The 20,285-nt window shown below is 45.8% G+C and overlaps 1 pseudogene; it reads left to right on the forward strand.

The window, feature by feature from the left end:
• The first annotated feature begins 11,645 nt into the window (after positions 1 to 11,645).
• Positions 11,646 to 12,486, forward strand: LOC115315724 (annotated as a pseudogene).
• Positions 12,487 to 20,285: the final 7,799 nt, after the last annotated feature.

Consider the following 20,285-nt stretch of genomic DNA (forward strand, 5'->3'; position numbering starts at 1 on the left):
CTTGTCATTTTACTTTCATCGACGGAGATATGAGTAGGATAATACTGTCAGGTTTGATCGTGTTCTTTTTATGAACAAAATGACTTCAAGCTTTCTCCGTGCGTGTTACTAATACAATCGGGGGTGTCATTCACTTTTTATAATCCTTTACTCCGTTTCATACTTAATATCAGCCCATTTTTGTTTGGCAACAAACTCAATGGCGCTACTGTTCGGTAGCCCTGGTACACTTCTGGTCAGGGAATATTTTCTGTGGCACCATGACAGAACAGCACACGACAAAACAGCACCCGACAAAACAGCATGGTCAAAAGAGCACGCGTCAAAACAGCACAGCGTCAAAACAGCACGGCGACAAAACAGGACGCGTCATCGCGCGACAAAACAGTACGGCGTCACAAAACCACATGCAGTGTCAAAACAGCGCAGCGACAAAACTGCACAGCGTCAAAAGGGCACAGTGACAGAAGAGAACGGCGTCAGAGCAGTACCGCGAAAAACAAGACAGCGTCAGAATAGGACATTGATAATATAGCTAGGGTTTGGCATTTTCGGTTTTTATTATGTTGAAATTCGGCGTACTTTCTTCGTTTCTGATTCCAAACAGAAGTTTTCGGTTTATTGTGATGTGTATTTGTAGACTCACAAACTTCTTGGTTATTTTCAGTTTATTGACGAAAACCAGCATACTGACGAAAATGCAATAGTTTTTAAAAGCGTTTGTTTAAAATGTGTAGTGAGTTAACCATGTACTGATTTTCTTATTTGCTGCAATCTGTGGCAGCCGACGGGGCCTGTTCTGCAAGACGCACTGGGGCCCTGTTGTGATCTGCCATTATGGTCGTGTGCTCGTATTTGTACACAGGACGAACATGATCTTCACTATACCACTTCGGTCGGAGAGAAAAATATCAAAATCGAGAAATTCGTAAGCATTGTACTTAGTGCGTTTTTTCCCCACTTTCACGACTGCAAGAGGTGATAAGTTCGCGCCGACCGCAGAAAGGACAATAAAAGAATCGTATTTATGCCCTGCTTTAGCAGACGGAAGCTAGAGCTGTTAAAAAATGTTCGGCATTTACGGACGCCCATGATCTTCATTGTTCAGTTCATGATTAAACTCTCTTATTTGAACAAAAAATTCTGCACACAAAAACCTATAAGGTGCAAAAACCCAGCTTTCGTCCAGAAGACACCTGCGCCCCTAAAGCTTTTTTTTTTTTTAAAGTTGAGCTGATCCCGAAGACAAGATGCGAACTGCAAAAGGAGGTGGTCATACGGTGAGTAATAAGTCACCCCCCCCCCCCCCCCCCCCCTTCAAACGCCCTCGAAAAAACTGACCGTTTTCAGTAAAAGCCAAATTCAGGGAAATGAATTCGGCGTACGTTTACCGGTTTTATTCGGCTTAAGCCGAAAGCGATGAACCGTAAATATAGCGTATGAAGTTAAAAAATGCATGTGTCAAAGTAGGCACTGAAAAGGAATGAAGGGTCAAGGCCTATTTATTTATTTATTTATTTATTTCAGTACCCTCAAGGCCGGAGGGCATTACAGAGGGGAGGGGCAGCTGACAAACCATAATACATAAATGAGAATAAATATTAAAAGAAATATTAACAAAACACGAAGCAGTCAGGGTGCCTGCTGACAAAAATGGCTGGTTAATGCACTTCTAAAAGAATCAATTGGTGATGTAGATACTAAAGATGCGATAAGAAGACTTTCGACGAGTTGTCTTTCGTCGAAAGCCAACTCGTCGATGGCCAATTTGTCGAATAGGTCAATTCGTCGAAGGGTGACTTGTGGAAGAGGCCAACTGGTCGCCGCTTTTTGAAAACCAAAATATATAATTTTTATCCTAAAAAGGCAAAGCAAATACTGCCCTACATAGTGTAATCCGTAAAATCGTCGCACAATAATTGACTTTCAGTGCTCTCTTTCTTGTCGAAGAGAACAACTTGTCACCACTTTCATGAGAGCCAAATTAGATGCCATATCGCAGTTAGGGTTGCGGAGTTTGGTAAGCACTAAAATACGAATTTGTTTTTATAACCTAGCTAGAGTAAATGAAATGGTCAAGGAGGTTCGAAAGTATTCGCGCAGAGAGAGGTAAAGAGCGCCCTCGAAGTTGCTCGATGCGTGCTGTTTTGACGCCGTGCTGTTTTGACGCGTGCTGCTATGACCGTGCAGTTTTGTCGCGTGCTGTTTTGTCGTGTGCTGTTCTGTCGCGTTCCCATTTTCTATATTTGTACGCATCATTTTTACATCATTAGAGTGAATTATGTGTAAGAGTGGCATAATCTACCATTTTCAGACAATGGCGCGTACATTCAATTTGAAAATACTGTGAAACCCGCCGTCTAGTTGAAAACCGCAAGAGTTTGAGGGCTGGCGTCGTCACACTGGCGTCGCCTCGCTTCAACTCATGCGAAAAAAAGCGAAAACGACGCTCTCAAAGCTACTGGCGCTAGCGCGCGGTTTCGTCTGTGGTTTCGTCTGTGCGAGAACGTGTGCAAATGATCAACGAGATAAGTCCCATGCTTGCGCCGGCAACTTTGGCAGCGTTTTATATTAAGCATGCAGAACAGAGGCGCTTCTAGCAGTACGCTTAAGCAGAGGGGACAAGAGACTGCATTTGCTTGTTGGTTTTCGATCAGAAAAATCGAAAATGACGATTCAAAGGTCACTCCTCGTGCAATTTAAGCACCGTTCAGAGCGAAGCGCTCGTGTCCAGACCGTTCTAGGTAAGGTGCAATTTTTTTATATTGCTGCTTTCCTAAACACCGGGCTGTGGAGAAAACAAACACAATGAAGCGCCCCAGTTCAATCTCCCACCCAATAGTCATTCCGAATGTCACTGAATCCTGGGAAAGCAGCGCCAAGCTCCACATATGGTCGCCATCTTGGTTCATGAAATTAGTAGTTTCTCTTTGATCTCTCTATTCTCGTTGAGCCAATCTAAAGTCGCGGGTGACGGGTAGCTTTATAGAGACGTTTCTTGCATACCGATATTTTATTGTCCACCAACCGGCAAAACAAGCGTACGTACATCTTCGCACCACAACCACATACGACGCCGCCGCGCTCGGCGGCATTGAAAAATATGTATTTTTATTTTAATACGCAAGGAAAAAAAAAAGCCGTTGTAAGAGGTCTGTAAAGATAAGCATGACTGATAAGTGCATTGCATGGACAGCTCCCAAGGCTCTTGTATAGGCGAGGAGCGCTTTGAGTACGATGAAGCTCCTTAGCGATATTGATGCCACTGGTACAGGAGGAGATATTTGAAGCTTCGAAGATTTGAATGAACCGAAATGGCAATTCCCATAGCAACTGATGCCGATCAGCCAATCACCTTACGAGATTTGGTTGTCTGTATGTTAGTATATGTTTGTTTCCGGCTATCAAGCAGGGAAAGCAATTGCGCTACTTTCCCAGGATCCAGGTATTTTAGTCATGCCTATCGCGAGTCGGAACCAAAAAAGCCGTACTCACGCCGTTCATAAAATACACACTATGCGCGGCATTCACCTCAGACACGATAAAGGATGTATCTGCAGGCACGCCTCAGACATCTTCAAAGCATATTTTTTTTTATATTTTTGTACGCTTTGAAGTTTTGGAGTATGACGAATGTTACGGGACCCTCAAACCAAAAAGCACAACCTATAAGGAGTATTCACTGGGCGCCATATTTGTGGGTGCTGTCTAGAGCGCACGCTCAGAACGAGTCCCCATTTATAGGCTGTTAAGACCAGCTATTTTGACGGTGTGGAATGCACGTTGCAAAAGAACCTTGGAAGCTAGCCATCAGAACGCGCTCAGCAGTCGCGCACACAGCTATGGCCGCCAGTGAATACTGCCTATAAATAGTGTGTCCAAACGGTCTTTCATGTGGTGTATTAGCAGCGGGAAAGCGGCCTAAGACTACGCCACTGGAACATTCCGTCGCCAATAACACAAAATGTAAGGGAAGGGCATGCACCGCCCCCCTCTCCCCCCCCCCCCCCCCCCGACCCCCTTGCACTAGTCTCTGGACGTAGATGGAGCGGACCTTTAATGGTCAAATACTGCGAGTTGTTGAGCTCCGATAGTCACAGTCATTTGCGTAGGTACGCGCCTGCCTGTAGAACTTGAATAATGTGTTTTAATGCGAAAGTATTAACGGTCCTGTGGAGCGAAGCCGGCGTTATTATTGTCTGCATTTGCGAAAAACGGTACCTATATTCTCACTGGCTGAGCGAAACGTCACCTCAATATGGGCTGAGCGAAGCGGCACTTAAATCTTTATTGGCTGTGACGCGTTATGTGACTTCATCGCAACGGCGGCATTGTTACTAAGGAGCCAGCCGAACTGCTGGCTTACCTGACGTTAGGCCTAACGTTAGGCCTGTCGTTACGCTTTGAGGTCTAACGTCGTCAACCTCTACCGGCAGCTCGGGCGATGATAATGATAAAAGGATACCCGATTTCAGCGGCGGGATGGTGAGATTCGCCATCCCGCCGCTGCCTCATCCACCGGCGCAGTAGTCACCAGTGAGGAGCGCTCAGCGGCGTTCATATGGACATTTATGTTGTCGCCTTCACAACTCATGAGAAGTGCTTATCTGCTCTCGGAATTTTTGCGTATTTCTTCAGTGCAAATATATTTACCTAAAAAAAACGTATTTACCATATCTTCACCCGATCCGTGGATGCAGCTGCAAGATCACTGTAAACGTTTCGCAGTTTTTAGGCTTTATATACCGGGTGCTTGATTAGAATTGCAACGGAGTTTTTTAAAGGTGTGATAGCTATACGTGTACCGTCGTCACCATGCGTTTACAAGGCAGGGCAGACATTATACAGGAGAATAACTGGCATGATGAGTAAGCAAATTAACTAAGGTCTGCTCAATAATTATCCAATTATTTGATATTTGAAATCGGGTTGCTAATGCAGCATTAATCAAAATTGCTATTAGAGTTTAGCTAGATCAATTTAAAAAATAATTAGCGAACAGGCTATAACTTTTTAGGCTTTAATCAAACATATTTTCTTCGTAAGCAGTGATAGAGTGGAGGCGAGCTGGTAATTAATCGACATCTTGTAAACTCTGCGATGGGGAGCGATAAAAAATCGATAAAAAAAAAACGGAGGAACACAACAAAATCTTAACTTTTGTTGTGTTCGTCCGTTTTTTTTTTTTTTTTATCGCTCCCCATCTCAGAGTTTACAAGATGTCGATATTTTGCGTTTTTTCACTCGATTTTAAAAGTGAGTGAAGGAGCGCCATAAGCCATGCCCATAACGTTGCTTAGAAGCGACGTAGTGGCTTCTTAGCAACATTAAGCAACAAGCAGCACGCAGCAGTGAGTTCCTCCAGTCCTGTCCATCGTGTCCTCGTTTTTTCGTATTTAGATGACCCGACTGCCAACAGACGTAGTCTTGTCAGTCACGCCGTAAACATTTCGACAGTGTGTCGTGAGTGCAAAGACCAAGAACGCACTGCCGCAATAGTGACGACGTGACTGAGGATCTAGTGTTTACTAGTAATTGCCATCAATACTTCAATTGTAATATTACCCATAAAAGCGATAAAAAATATAATTTGCAGAGTTCGGTAATTAGCCAAAAACTGTGCTGGTTACTTCCTCATCAAATGCAGGATGAGCTTCGTTAATATGTTAATATTTATGAAGGTCGTCCCTGCATCCTAGTTACTCGTTTGTTAATACCGAATATGTGTAAAAATTGCCATTTTTTAATCAATCTGATCCGATTGAAATCAAGCACCCCGCATGTATTCCCGACTTTTATTATACTGCATTAATTCTAGCAGCTCAATATATAGCTGCAATAAAATTTTAAATTCCTACTGGTTCTCTAAGATACATATGAACATCAATGATAGTGCTCTCTGTATCAGCACAGGCTGTAAAATAAGAAAAAAGCGCAGTCAAGTTAAACACTGAATTTAGTTCCAATGACCCAAACAAGAACAAGTCCGGTTCCAGGACAAAATTGGTGACTGAGGCTGTGGTTCTTAAATTTAGCGGTGGCAGAGGCCGTCCCGAGGACGTTGCCCTCAATTGACATCAGTACCGACGCTCCGATTTCTCAAGGGTTTTTCAATGGGTGGCTTCCCCAGCGGCACCTGTCAACAACCTTGGCTTTTGCAGCTCGTTAATCTCACAAGGCACAGAGCTTTGAGTGATTAATTTCGTTTGGATCAACGCTCTTCTCCACCTCTTCGAGCTACCGGCAACTAGGGAGACAGCAGTCTGGCTGCCACGCACAGTTGCTTAGACGTACTATCGGGGAAAAATGAAATGCGAACAGAGGAGAGCGTGGCTCGCGGTACAGGCTGCGCCGCCTGGAAGTGAGCCTAGGGGCGAGGGTGCATGGCCTACTCCGATGTGTTCACGCCCCTCGCTCAGCGCTCCCCAAGCTTCGGCAGTGCGCCCCTCAGTGCGCTGAAAGCTATCACCGCTATCTTTGCTCGCTCGGCGTGTGCGGCGAGCTTCTTCTCACCGCACGCGCTGAGCCAGCAAAGATAGCGGTGATGCTTGCAGCGCACTGAGAGGCGAGCTGCCGAAGCTTGGGGAGCGCTGAGCGAGGGGCGTGAACACATCGGAGTAGGCCAGGCACCCTCGCCCCTAGGCTCACTTCCAGGCGGCGCAGCCTGTACCGTGAGCCACGCGCTCCTCTGTTCGCATTTCATTTTTCCACGATAGTACATGCAGTTTCCAGATGTCTTGTCCAAAAGCAAAGGCAGAGTTGACTTTTCTTCAAAATGACCAACATCGTGAAAGCGTTCTCTTGAGCATAATTAATTTCTATACAATACAATACAATGCAATAAGCTTTATTTTTTTTTTTCAGAAGTACTGAAGGAGTGTCCAGACAAAAATGCTGCTTAAAGTGGCTTGGCTGCGTCTGGGCTCCCCTCAAACAAAGCATCAGCTAGGACAACAAACATATAAAACACTTTATCAGTAAGATAAGAAAAATAAAACAGTCACATAACACTGAAGTAGCAGAAAACCAAAATTAGTTATCGATAGTTAAAACAGTAGGTACGTAGTTCTTTTTTGTTTTTGCCAATTGTGTAAATGTTTATGTTATTTCTGAACCATTTGTTTAACAGGTACGGTACTTTGAAATGTAATGACTCTAGATTGTAATTTGATGGCTGCTTTTCTTGTAGAATGATTTAGTGAGGTGTGTCGTAGTCATTAAATTGACAAACTGAATATGACTTCTTTTATAAAAAAAACTGTCGTTTATATAGGTGTATATTTAAAAATAGTTCTTAGGACAGCTGAATTCATTTTGAACAAATGTCACAGTCAATTTTAACTGCATGTCGTTTAACGCGTCGTTCGTCTAGGCATCTAGTGCAAACTGACTATTTATTCCATTTTTTATCGGTATACATCATCATTTTGCGGTGTTTCTTCTCAATTAACTACGCGGCGAAATAATGCAGAAGCACGAATCACTGCTATCGAAGTGCACAAGTGCACAAGGTCTTGTGAAACTATTAGAAATGATAGTTCTGCAAGATATGTTGTAGCTTCTGATGTATAGAGCACCGACCGTCTGCAGGGGCACAATATACTGTGGCGTCCTTGTATTTAGAAGTCGTGCCAAACACGTTATAGATGACTAGAAATATATATTTCGTTCCTTTATACGATCTTAAGCTAATTGTAGGCTTTAGTGTTTACCAAACCAGATTGATAACTGCGAAAATATTTCTACCAGTGGCGTCCAACTTTTTCTAACTGTAGGTTCACATAACTCTGTAAATTTAGGTTTCCTCATGAATACCTTCGCCGGACATTTATCTCTCAAAGTAGGCCTCACGACTTTGCCACATAAGAGAAAAAACTGGACGCAACCACCATAACCAGGCGACATAACAGCGCTTTCCTCCGTGGCCAAAGGACCATGTTTATACCAAGACCTCGTGGATTTTGATCTTCCTACAACTGGTTAGAGTTCTATCTTTTAGGAAAATAGATGTCTCTCAGGATATAGGTATTTCTTTAAAAAAAATATAATTATTCGTAATCATATTCCAATGCCGTTATTTTTTTCTTTGACGTCCCTATGGTGATCTTTAGAGTCACATTGCATTGCGAAGTGGCATTTGTGGTTTCCTCCTCCAAAGACTCAAATAAATGAAGGGGGCATTGCCGAAAAAGGGATAAAAGGGAGCTAGGACGTGGCGGTGCCCGTTTCCGGAAGTCGTGAATTATAAACGCTCTTTAAATGGTTCGATTACCTGCCTTAATGACACTCGGGAAACGCTTTACGGTGATATAGCCGAGAAACGTCAGGGACTTTGTCATCCACGTCGTGGTCGCGCCATAAATGGGGACCAATTATTAAGAAGTCAACAAGCTTGAAAAAAAATGCAAGGGCCTTCCTTGTTCAAACTTGTTTGCTATTGATATTTTTATACTTTATTTGATATTGCCGGCCTTTAGTGTTTTATATATATTTTAACATGTTTCTCTTAACCTAGGTGATATAGTCTATATGTTCCATCGTCCCTAAATTGAAATACAAATCAGAAATTTTGTAAAATTGATTGAAGATATCAGTGTAATACTGAATCAAGTGAAAAATGGTAATTGTCATATGCACTGTACAAGTTTCCATCGATTTTTCGAATGGGATGTCTCACCATTTTAAAGCTTACGATACTAAAAAGAAAGTCCCGCTCAAGCATATTGCAAAACCCTACAGAACAACAACAACAAAAAAACTACAACAAATGTATTTAGATTGCAGAATTAAAAACCCAGTTGTTTTAATTACTATACGAAAAGTATGAGCGCATTCCCGCGTTAATCATGTCAGAGGTGAACACTAAAAAAAAAAAAGCGGAAGGCTACATTTTCGGCTTCTATTCCAGCTCTTTTTAGCGCGTACTGCATAGAAGAATTTGGAAAAATACCTTCCTGGAGTTCAGGATTCAGGCAGCAAGAAGCTACACCCAAATTTTATTTCGTCGCATTTCTCGGTTCGCATAGTATAAATAAAAATCAACTCAGAAAAAATAAAAAAAAATAGAACTGGATTGGCGTTAACGAATTGAGCTCGAGTGCGTAGATTCTCAAGTAACGCAGTTTTGGCAATAAAGCAACTTTGGAAAGAACCAGATGTAACGTTCGCGCAACGTTCGTACTTCGAAAATATTTATGCTAAAAAGAATCGGCCGAATTACCAAGATTCATGGGTTACATAGCTCAACAAGCGGCACAACGAAAGGAGGTCCGGTATTTTTTTTCTAAACAAACGGTAGCATCTATAGGTAACTGGAATCCAGGTAATCGCTTCATCAGGCCAAAGGTTGCGACTTCTTAATGACAGTACCCTGTGTTTCAGCCCTTCCGCTTTTGAAAACTTCCTTATTTTCAATATAGGAGCTTATCACGATAAGGGATACCTTTCTTTAGCTTGGGAATCTGCATATGGGAGTTGCTTATGAAACTTGTTTTATTAAAGGGGCGGTGCAACGATTTTATGATGAAAATAATTGTCATCTCGTCATTTTTACGTTGTTTATCGTGTCCCGAAGGATAGAGAAAACACCTCCTTCATTAAAAATGTTGCGATTCCGCTGCATAATCGCAAAGCAAAAGTCGAGCTTTTTCCCCCACCTGCAGCCCCAAGTGGCAGCCGAAGGAACTACGACGAAAAGATTACGTGACCTCGCTGGGCTCTAAGTTGCAGCATAACGCCCGCTAATGTCAGCAGAGAGAGGGAGAGGAAGCGTTCCCCGAGAGAGCACGCGGGAAGCTACACAGCACTCCGAATGACGTCACTAGGAGGGGGACCAGTTGTGACCCTGAAGGCTGGGAGTGAGCTGAGGGGTGTCCGAAATGCCAATCTTTATCTTTTTTTTACGCAACTACGACAGGCATGCGAAATCGGTTTTCTGTTCTTTGCTTAAGAAGTGTCACAGGGCAACTTCCAGAAATTTTTGACCCAAGTCCGGAAATCGTTGCACCCCCCCCCCCCCCTTTAAGTAGGTTATGAGCGGCGGTTGGCACTTTCCTTGGAACTGGCACAGTACTAGCTGTGATGCTTATTACAATTTATTTATATAGGACTCATGACGTATATAAAAAAAACGAAACGCACTTAGGGGTGCTCTAGCTAACACTCAATAGCAAACGGGTTTCATGCTTCCAGATAAATCCGAAAAACTCCGATAAACACCCGCCGGTAAACGTTTTGTCTCTTCGTATTTATCCAATAAACTCGGAAGCCAGAGGTGCCATCTTCTGCACCCCTTTCCTCCCCCCCCCCCCCCCTCCGCGCCCAAAAAAACACACACAAAAACGCAGTTTGCATTTTGATTAGCGCAGCGATTATTGTTCTGAGGAAGCGCCACCATAATTATATTTCAAATTTCGGACCATTTCAAAAAGGCGCTTACAGCTATTTTCGTCAAGGTTCATTCAGGACAATAGGTCACTGTAAATTCAGGTCACGTCAAGGGCATTGTTTTGTAGCGTGAGCTACACTGGCCGAGGTTGAGCAGTTTCGCGTGGCTCGCCTAATGAGCCGTGCTCCGTGCTGCGCAAGCGCGAGGAGCAGTGACGTCACACGGCGCACAGCTGGCGTGCCGGATCCACTGCCGCCGCGGGCTCTTCCGCCACCGCGCGCGCCTCGCCGGTCTTCGCATTCCAGAGGAGTGACGTCATAGCCGCGGCAGACGCACTGGCGCCGCCGCGTGCCCAGCTGTGTGCCTCCGTTGTGCTGTAGCCAAGTCTGCCGTTGCACCGGAGCTGCCTGATAGCGCCTCTCATTTTCTGTGCATAAGCTCACGCTGCGTATATCCTGGCATAGCCGAGCTAAGCTACCGCAATTTTTAGAATGAAGCATGAAATGGAACAAGTAGAATATATAAACAAGCTTTCATAGTTTTGTTTTTTATAGCATTTTTGTTTGGTATTTTTGTCCGAACGATTTTGATTCTGTTTTTATCTATTTATCTTGGTTTTTGTTTCGTTGATTTTTTTTTTTGTTGTTGTTGGACGTGTAAAAAATTGTTATACTCATCAACTCCCGGGCTACGACTCCAGTCATTAAATTCAAGATTAAATTGCTGTTTTTCACGATTGACACTTGAGCACGTATGTATCACTGTGATAACCATTATGCTAGTTACAAATACAGGCGCCCAGATTGAAAAAGAGGCACTCGCTGTAGTACACGGATGCAGCAAGTTAAAAGATTATATATTAGGGCACTCATCTGTAGCTGTAGAGTCGGATCATAAGCCACTGGAAGCAATATTCAGGAAACCCCTCTGTAACTGCCCGCTCCGCCTACAAAGGATGAGGCTAGTGCTTCAGCGATAGCCCATTACCCTGCAGTACAAGCCAGGGAAGGAACTTTTTCTAGCGGACGCGTTGTCAAGGTTCCCAACCAAAACTACGCTAAAAGATGGAAGCGACCAGTTTCAAGTCAACACTTTTTCTAGGCTATCAGTTTCAGATGCACGGCTCCACGACATCCTCCAGGCGACAGAAAACGACGCGGCTTTCATCCAGCTCCGAGAGTATGCATCAGCATCCTGGCCAGCTGAGAAACGAGACGTCCCGGAGGAACTTCGAACGTACTTGAACTACAGAGACGAGATGCACGTGGCAGATGGGCTGGTCTTCAGGAGTAACAAAGTGGTAATTCCAAAAGCCAAGAGGACGGATATTTTGAAACTTTTGCATGCCGCACACGGGGGTGAAGCAAAGATGAAGATGCGCTTTAGAGAAGTGATGTATTGGCCGACCATGTCATGCGACATTGAAGCTCTTGGAAAGTCATGTGGGGTCTGCACGAAGCGTAAGCCCAGGAACGCAAGATTACCATTACTGAACCATGAACTACCCAACCTACCATGGCAGCTGGTGGGGCTAGACTTGTTCTACCACAACAATCGAACTTTTTTGATAATTGTTGACTTCTACTCTTTCTTTTTCAAGATCAAGAAACTGCGACAGTCCACGGCAGCTTCAGTGGTATCCGCCTGTGCAGAAGTCTTGGCTACTCATGGAATACCAGCCAAGTGGTACAGTGACAATGGGCCCCCCTTCAATAGTTACAACTTCAAGGATTTTGTAAGTTGTAAGTCACGTCAAGCCCTCACCACCCTCGTTCCAATGGAATCACTGAGCGAGCCGTACAAGAGGCAAAGAAACTGCTAACGAGGTGCTCCTACAACACCCTCGACTTCTGCAGCAACCTCCTGGAATGGAGCAACAGCCCAAGGGATAACCTGCTCAAGTCACCAGTACAGGGGCTAATGGGTCGTCAGACACGCACACTGCTTCTGGTTCCCGACTGCTGCCTGGAACCAGCCATCGTACCGCCCAAAGAGGTGCACAAATGACTACAAGAGATCCGCAGCAAACAGCGGACCTTCTACAACAGAACAAAGGCCCTTCCGGAACTTCAAGATGGTCAGCAGGTGTCTGCATTTGACACCATTTCACACACGTGGTCTCCGGCAGTCGTCATGAGGCGTGCGGGGCCTCCGCGCTCCTTTGTGATGGAAACTGGTAACGGACGTGTGCTCCGCAGAACGAGAGAGCACTGCGCGTGTTGCCGCCTCTGCAAACGCAACTTGTCACCACTGCGGCTGCTGAATCCTTTGGCCGCCAGGTCAGGGAAGAACCCTCAACGGGAGCCCCACTATCACAGGACCCTTCAACCCAGGAGCTCAGGAGGAGTTAAAAAAACTGCGGAGCCCCGTCAGATACCAAAAACCAGAACTTTCAGCGCGATGGTGCAAGCGTACTATCTTCTATTTCTTAATTTTTTGTACATTGCTTTTCTCTTCTTGGGGTTAATTTTGTTTTGTTTGAATGAGGGAAGATGTAGCGCAGCGTCACTAGCTGATACCAAATCAGCCTTGTCATCGTCAGCCTTGTCATCGGCAGAGCAACTGCGCCGCTAGGGCATACTGTATATAAGGCCTCACGGTGCGTGCAATAAACGTTGTTGAACTCGCTACTTCCGTACGAGCCAAAATGCTTATTGCACGATCACATAAAACCAGGTACAGAACATAATAATAATAAATAATAATAATAATATGCTCCATAGAGCTTCCTGGTGTGTGGTGGGATTCCTTGGGGAGCCTGAGGGAGCTCCAGCGAAATTGTGACTATATGGCTCGGGTGTATGAATAAGTAAACTGGTCACTGAACCATATTCCGGCTTGCGTGCACTCCAAACTACACCTCAGAGACCCGCCAAAAAATAACTCTTACTAGTTAGCTGTAGCGGATCATTTCTGCGCTCCGGCGAGGATACGCAGAAACGACACAATGCACTTTTGTTGTTGTTGTTTTTAAATTGATGTGCTGGTTGCAACCGCGATAACCTATCACTTGCATACCTTGTAAAAACATTCCAACCTGAACTCATAAATCAAGTCATTTTTATTTAGTTCTGCACCTGCAAGTAGTGCCAGCATTTGAATGTGTTGCTTCCAGGACACAACCAAATCACTCCCAATCATGCATTCAGCGAAAAGTAAAAACAAGAAACGAAACCACGATTATAAAAATTAAAAAGTTCTCACCCTGCCATGCCGTCAAGGAGCGAGATCTTACCATCGATTCGCTGTATAGTCCACGCTTTCGTAGTCATCCTTGCAGGAACTCAAATATGGACACTTTCACATCCAGCTTTCCTTCAAAGCGCGGATAAACATCTCTACGGAATGACAGCACCGACAATCGAAAAGCGACCTTCACGTTCACACACGAGGCTCCAACGAGGCCGCGGTTGCGTTGAATTCCAAATTGTGCTCGATCTCACTCGAGAGTTGAACTTCCGACCCTCGGCCTCCAAACACCTACTCGCTTCTAGAGTTGTTCTAGTTTATTCCTCCAGCCTTATTGTCACGTGACCCAACCCGCAGGAGTAGCTAAGAAAGCCGTCGAAGAAAGGAACGCGACGGACGACCGTTAAAGGAGAAAAAGAAAAAAGAAAAAAAAACGCAACGCCGTGGCGCCTTTTTTTCTCTTTTGTTTCTTTGTTTGTTTGCGCCGCGTCAAGCGTAGACGGAAAGAAAAAGAAAAAGAGAACGTGCACTGCAAAGAAGCTAACTGTCAAGGGGAGCCTTGCGGAGAAGCGCACTACCGGTTCAGCCTACTCATACCGACGCTCCTTGAAGGGAGAGAGCGAAGCGCTGCGGCTTTAGATCTAGGTGGTGTTGCTCCGGCACGCCAGCTGTGCGCCGTGTGACGTCACAGCTCCTCGCGCTTGCGCAGACCGGCGAGGCGCGCGGGGTGGCGGCGGAGCCCGCGGCGACGGCGGCTCTGCCCAACACCACCTAGACTGACTGAGGCCCCTCCGTGTGCTCCTCTCCCCATCGCGTGACGTCAGGCGCTGTGTCCGACCGTCTTGACTGGCGACTCGACGGCCGACTTCGCACTCCGTGCGGAAGGTGGCCGAGCCGAGGGGCCGAACCGCGCGGATCGTTGAACGCTCGCTATGCCTACGATGGCGTCGCTCGTGCGCTAGCGGCTGGCATTCGATTGAGATCGTATACATCACCAGCAATGGGTCGGTGCTGTGTGCCGGGATGTCGTGGTAACTACGATAACGGGCCGAAAGTACGAGTGTTCTCCTTTCCGTCCGATGAAGCGCGCAAGGCGAAGTGGCTGAGAGCGATTCCTCGCAAAGATTTCGTGCCAACCAAGCACTCTAGGGTAAGTTTAAGACTTTGATTTATCTTTTAGTAAGCACCAAATCATTCCCCTAAACATGTATGGTTTGGGCGAATGATACACGCGAGCGGTAGTGCTTGTCTGTTGCAGCCTGTACACGTTGTACATGTTCGCCCTTCCAGCGAAGTAGCGTCTCCGCCCCTCTAAGTTTCGATTATTTTGGGGGAAAACAGCAATCAAGTTTATACTCGTACCACAGGAAAATTTTAAAATGCGAATCAGCGAATTAGCGCATGCTGTGTGGAACGAGTGCGAGATAGCTTACTGATTCCTACTTTCTGGGGCTATGCAGCCAAACCGGCGCTTCAGATGCGCGAGCGCATCTGAAGTGCATATCAAAGCTTTATAATGCACACTCTTCATCCCTGATCGTTTCTCTGCGCCATTTCGAATGCTCGTGTGACAGGAGTTTTAGTGGATCGATTTCAAGCAGTCTAGTCATAATAATTTAATGAAAGTTTTATATAACTTCAAGATAATAAAGTTCAATGCGCAGTTTATAAGAGACTTGTACCATGTATTCCAAAAGCCTTACCTCTTACAAGCTGCACAGCATCTGTAATATGTGTTATATATTTATTCTGCAGGTATGTGAAGAGCACTTCGCAAGCAACTGCTTCATCACAACTCTGACACACCACGATGAAGCCACAGGGAGAACGTTGGAAGTAACACGTGAAAGGACCAAGCTGACGGAAGACGCGGTCCCAACCAGATTTCCGAATTGCCCGAGTTATCTATCCACAACGAGCACGGCCAGCCGTGAGGCTCCTGACGCGAAACGGGCAAGAGCAGACGCCGCAGCTCTTCAGGAGGCCATCGAGCAGTCCCAGATGGCGCACGAGGAACAAATACAGAAGAACTTTGTTCCGTCTTTTAATGATCTCACAGCCAAACTCCTCACCGCACCAGTTTCAAGCTTTTGGATTAAACCGGTGAACAGCCAGTGTGTCATGTTCCTCCGCATCGAGACGAAGGAGTCTCCGTATGTCAAGCATTCGGTCACAATCGACTCAAACTTGTCTGTAACTGTGTGCTTTGGGGCAGTTGCAATAAGAACACTACCCTCGGGTAATGCCGTGCCAGAAGCGCTCAATGACCTGGGCACTCTTTTTGTCCTGCTAGACGAGATTGAGCAGGTATCAAGTCATGCGGAGCACCAAAGCCTGCCCACGAAGATAGCAGCTCTCAACTTTATAAGCTCACTACTGCAAGACATCATTGCAGATGGATCGGACCTATCCCAGGACGATAAAGATTCCTTGACATTTTTCAATGAGCAAATTTGTTTGCTTGCAACAAAATCCCCACGCTACAGCTCCGATTTCCTTGTGTTTGCGACCGTCTTGCACTCAATCTCGCCTCACGCCTACCATTTTGCAAGGTCTGCGTCGGCCCTCAAACTACCGCACCCTACAACCCTTCGACGTCTTTGTTCCAGGCATGGCGGGGACCGCCTAGCGGAACAGGATCAAAGCTGTTTTCTAGGGTACATGAAAGAGAGGGTCAAGGCGATGAGGGAAGAGGAGAAGATTGTGACATTAATGATAGACGAAATACATATCAAGCCATATTTTGACTACAAAGGAGGAACCGTAACTGGTGCTTCCCACAACGCAGCCGAACCAGCAACCACAGCACACGTCTTCATGACTCAGAGTCTCTTATCATCATCAAAAGATGTTGTTCACATCCTTCCCGTTTCCAAGATGGACGCAAAGACACTCCACGAATTTGTCCTGAAAGTGATCATGCGACTCGAGGCAATGGGAATTCGAGTGATTGCTGTTATCACAGATAACAATGCTTTGAACCGCAAAATGATGTCATTTTTCGAGTCACCGCCGTCAGTGCCTCCCAAGACAAAGGTTGTCTACCCGCACCCAGCAGACAAAAGTCGGCCACTATTCTACGTCGCCGATCCGGTACACCTCCTTAAGTGTACACGGAACAACTGGCTTAATCAGAAGAACTTGGGCAAGTGTTTTTACTTTCCGCAGTTTCAGCCTGCAACCCAAGGCAGTACCTCCACCGTAAAGGCTGCATCGCTTCAAGCTCTTCGGGACCTTCATATGCAAGAACAAAACAAGCTGCTGAAGTTTGGATTTAAGCTCAGCGTGAAAGCTCTCAACCCCACATCAATGGAGCGGCAAAATGTGAAGCTTGCGTTGAATGTTTTTAGTCCCTTTGTTTCAGAAGCTCTCCGAACGCGTGGAGTCGACCTCCAGATTGAGCTCTCTGCATCGACTGCAGACTTCATTGACATTGTTGTAAAATGGTGGAAGATTGTCAACGTGAAGAGCCCTCATAAGGGCACAAGACTGCGAGACGAACTGCAGGAGCCCATAACTTGCATCGACGACACGAAGATGCGGTTTTTGAAGGATCTGCTGCAGTGGCTAGACACCTGGAAAAGCCTAAAGTGCGACACAGGCGGCCTCACTAAGGAAACTCATGCGGCACTGGAGCTGACATGTTATTCGCTCTTGAAGCTTAGCCAGTACTGCCTTGAGGAACTGAAGTTCAAGTATGTTCTCCTGGGGAAGTTTCAGACCGACTGCCTGGAGGACCGTTTCGGAAAGTACAGGCAGCTAGCTGGTGCACAGTACCACATATCTATTCGTCAAGTGTTCGAGTGTGAAAAAAAGCTACGGCTTCAGAAGATGTTGGTGTTGGTGCCACCTCCAGAAGCCAATGATGAAGAGGAAGCAGTTGAGGGAGAGCAAAGCCTGTTCAATGTGATCATCACCGAAGATGATTTACAGAGTTCGCAGTGCGACATGCCGGTCATTACGTATGTTGCTGGCTACAGTGCACATGCTGCACTCAAGCGCATGCGCTGTGAAGCCTGTGCTGAACTGCTTGTGATGGATGGACGAATGTTGGAGGTGGAGGACTTTTCCCTGATTTCCCACTTGACAAGAGGGGGTCTCAAGTTTCCGCAGCCATGCACTGTGACAATGGTCCTCGTCACTAAGCTAGTGGTTGAGAAACTGTCAGCTCCAGAGGATGTTGGTGCATTCTTGAAAGGCGGAAAGCAGCGGTCCTTGATAATGTCCATTGCGTTATCACTGCTCAAAGAAGCCCTCGACATCAGCCCCTGCTCGATGGGCCACAGCGTTTTACTCCTCATGAAGCATGTGGTGAGCGCAGCGACTAATACGCTCTTGAGGAACTACTGTGGTACGATCAACGATGGAATTCAGCAGAAGGCGCAGCAAGTTCAGGAGTCACGAAAAACAAAAACCCTGGCCAAGAAATAGGACAGCAAGCACAACTTATGAACTGTAAGCCTTCATCAAGAACACAGAGGAATGTAAAAACATTGAAGGCAGAAAGTCGACTGCTGAAAAAAGAAAACATGCTCAGTACGTTTGCTTTATTTATTTTTGGTAATAAATTCAACACACCTACATTTTTTAGCATGACTGGAGTTTGTTTTTCTTCCTTTGAACGCAATAAGATTGAAAACTGGATGAACATTAATTAAAATAAGGCAACCGCCTGTTGCACACCTACCTGCAACATTTATCAGTGTCAGGGACCCTGGGTTCAATCCCCACCCCTGCTCGTTTCGATCTGGATGAGCATCGTACCGGCGTCCTGTCGTGTGTTACAAGACTCACAACTGCGCGATGCACGTTAAAGACCCCAGGCTAACGGTTGTACTGCACTGGCTACATTTCTCCTCTACGGCGAATGACTCGTCGCTGACCAACTACACGCTGTATAAACATCCACACAACCCCAATTATTCTTAATGATCAGCGTCAACAAGATAATGCCGAAAGTTCCAATCAAATTTAGCTAGTCATTGACGTGAAAAACCGAAGGTAACCGATCGATCAGAACGATAGTTTGAAGTTTGAACCTCTCAAGTGCGAAGTGTTTACAAGGCTCCGGCCTACCGATCGAGCCGTTCCAAAGTCGTCAAAGGTTACCTACGCACGAAAAGAGTCTTCACAGCACGTAAGCATGTTGTGAATCACAAAATTACGCCAGATTAAATTATGAGCAAGGCAAATGACAAACCTAGAACCAGTAAAACACCAAGCGCAATGAGGCCTAACGATGGGCTAGTTTCCAACTCGTCTTGAATCCTGATCACCAACTTCTCGTTATGCAAATATCCAGAGGCCTGCTTCTCACACACATAACAGCACACACCACCACACACGGATCATTCCTGGTACGGTCAGAAGCAGTCTAAAACGGAAACAAATTGGACGAAGCACAAGACGCCGTCACCATCGCAGCCATTGCCGAACGGCAAGAGTCCGGGGCCAATGGACATATGGCGTGACGTCAGCAGGGAAGCGGAGAGGCCTTAGTCAGTCTAGGTGGTGTTGCTCTGCCCCGCCAGCAGTGCGCCGTGTGACGTCACTGCTCCTCGCGCTTGCGCAGCACGAAGCACGGCTCATTATGCGAGCCACGCGAAACTGCTCAACCTCGGCCAGTGTAGCTCACGCTAAAAAAATGTATTTTCTGACTTATCGTATTTATTTGATATCTGCTTTACTAATACCTTTACCCCGGCTGCTTTTGGGCCATAAGATGAACCTTGTGCTCCGTGCTTTAATCGTGGTGATATCCAAATTTTAGATGATTTTGCGAAATCACCATTTAGCTAAGGGTAATCTGACATGGTAACCATCGAACTTGTAAAAAGATACAGCTTTAGAGAAAAGTTTTAAGAGGCGCTTGGAACGTTGCTCCGCATTGAGATCCAGGAAGCTGGGACCGATGCATCTTGGTATATTATGAGTAGACATGCAACTTTTATTGGCATTGCAGAATTTAGGGGTAATTCTGCTGCACTTTCGATCTCAATCGTATGTTTCAGTGACGGGTTGGGATTGAGTGTAGAAGCCTGATCGAAATTGTGCGTTGTCTCATATCAGTGAAAAAAAACAGCAACAAGAACAACAAAAAAACACGAAAAACATCTGTTTCGGGGACTCTAAAATCACCCTACACTCTAAAAAAAAGGGTAGTCATACGTGACTACATTTGGGGTGGTAAAAGGTTGTCCCAAATATAACGACCCATAGGGTAAAAATGACGACTTCACACGTAGTCAAAAACCAGGTAGTCAAATTTGACTACCCCCAAAAGCAACATGGCGGACGGTTAGCGAGGCTCGGATTCCCCGGTAAGGCCTAGCGAACAGCACGGCTTTTCGGCCGAGTTAGAGAATAGGGCGCATATGCCTATTCAACGTCTTCCAAGCGCCATCAGACACTTTAAACATCCGCCCTTAGACACCGGTACCGTACCAATTAGCCGGGAAGACGGCAGCGTGTTTGCCGGAATCGCCGCGATTGCACCCGACGGCATCTCGCTAGAATGACTGTATTTTCACCGCCGGCGGAGAACGCTCAAAAAGAAACCGTCAAGCGAATAATGGGCACGCTGACTTTATTGAAGACAACGTATGCTTGTCGTTTGCGGCGATGAATCGCTGGGGACTTTCGTCGACACCGACGGGAGGCGTTTAACTCGCACCAACGCCCCGCTATCTTTCTTTCTTTCTCTTTGTTG

This window comes from Ixodes scapularis, unplaced genomic scaffold (assembly GCF_016920785.2).
Source record: "Ixodes scapularis isolate PalLabHiFi unplaced genomic scaffold, ASM1692078v2 PGA_scaffold0__279_contigs__length_252992795, whole genome shotgun sequence".
Lineage (NCBI taxonomy): Eukaryota > Metazoa > Arthropoda > Arachnida > Ixodida > Ixodidae > Ixodes > Ixodes scapularis.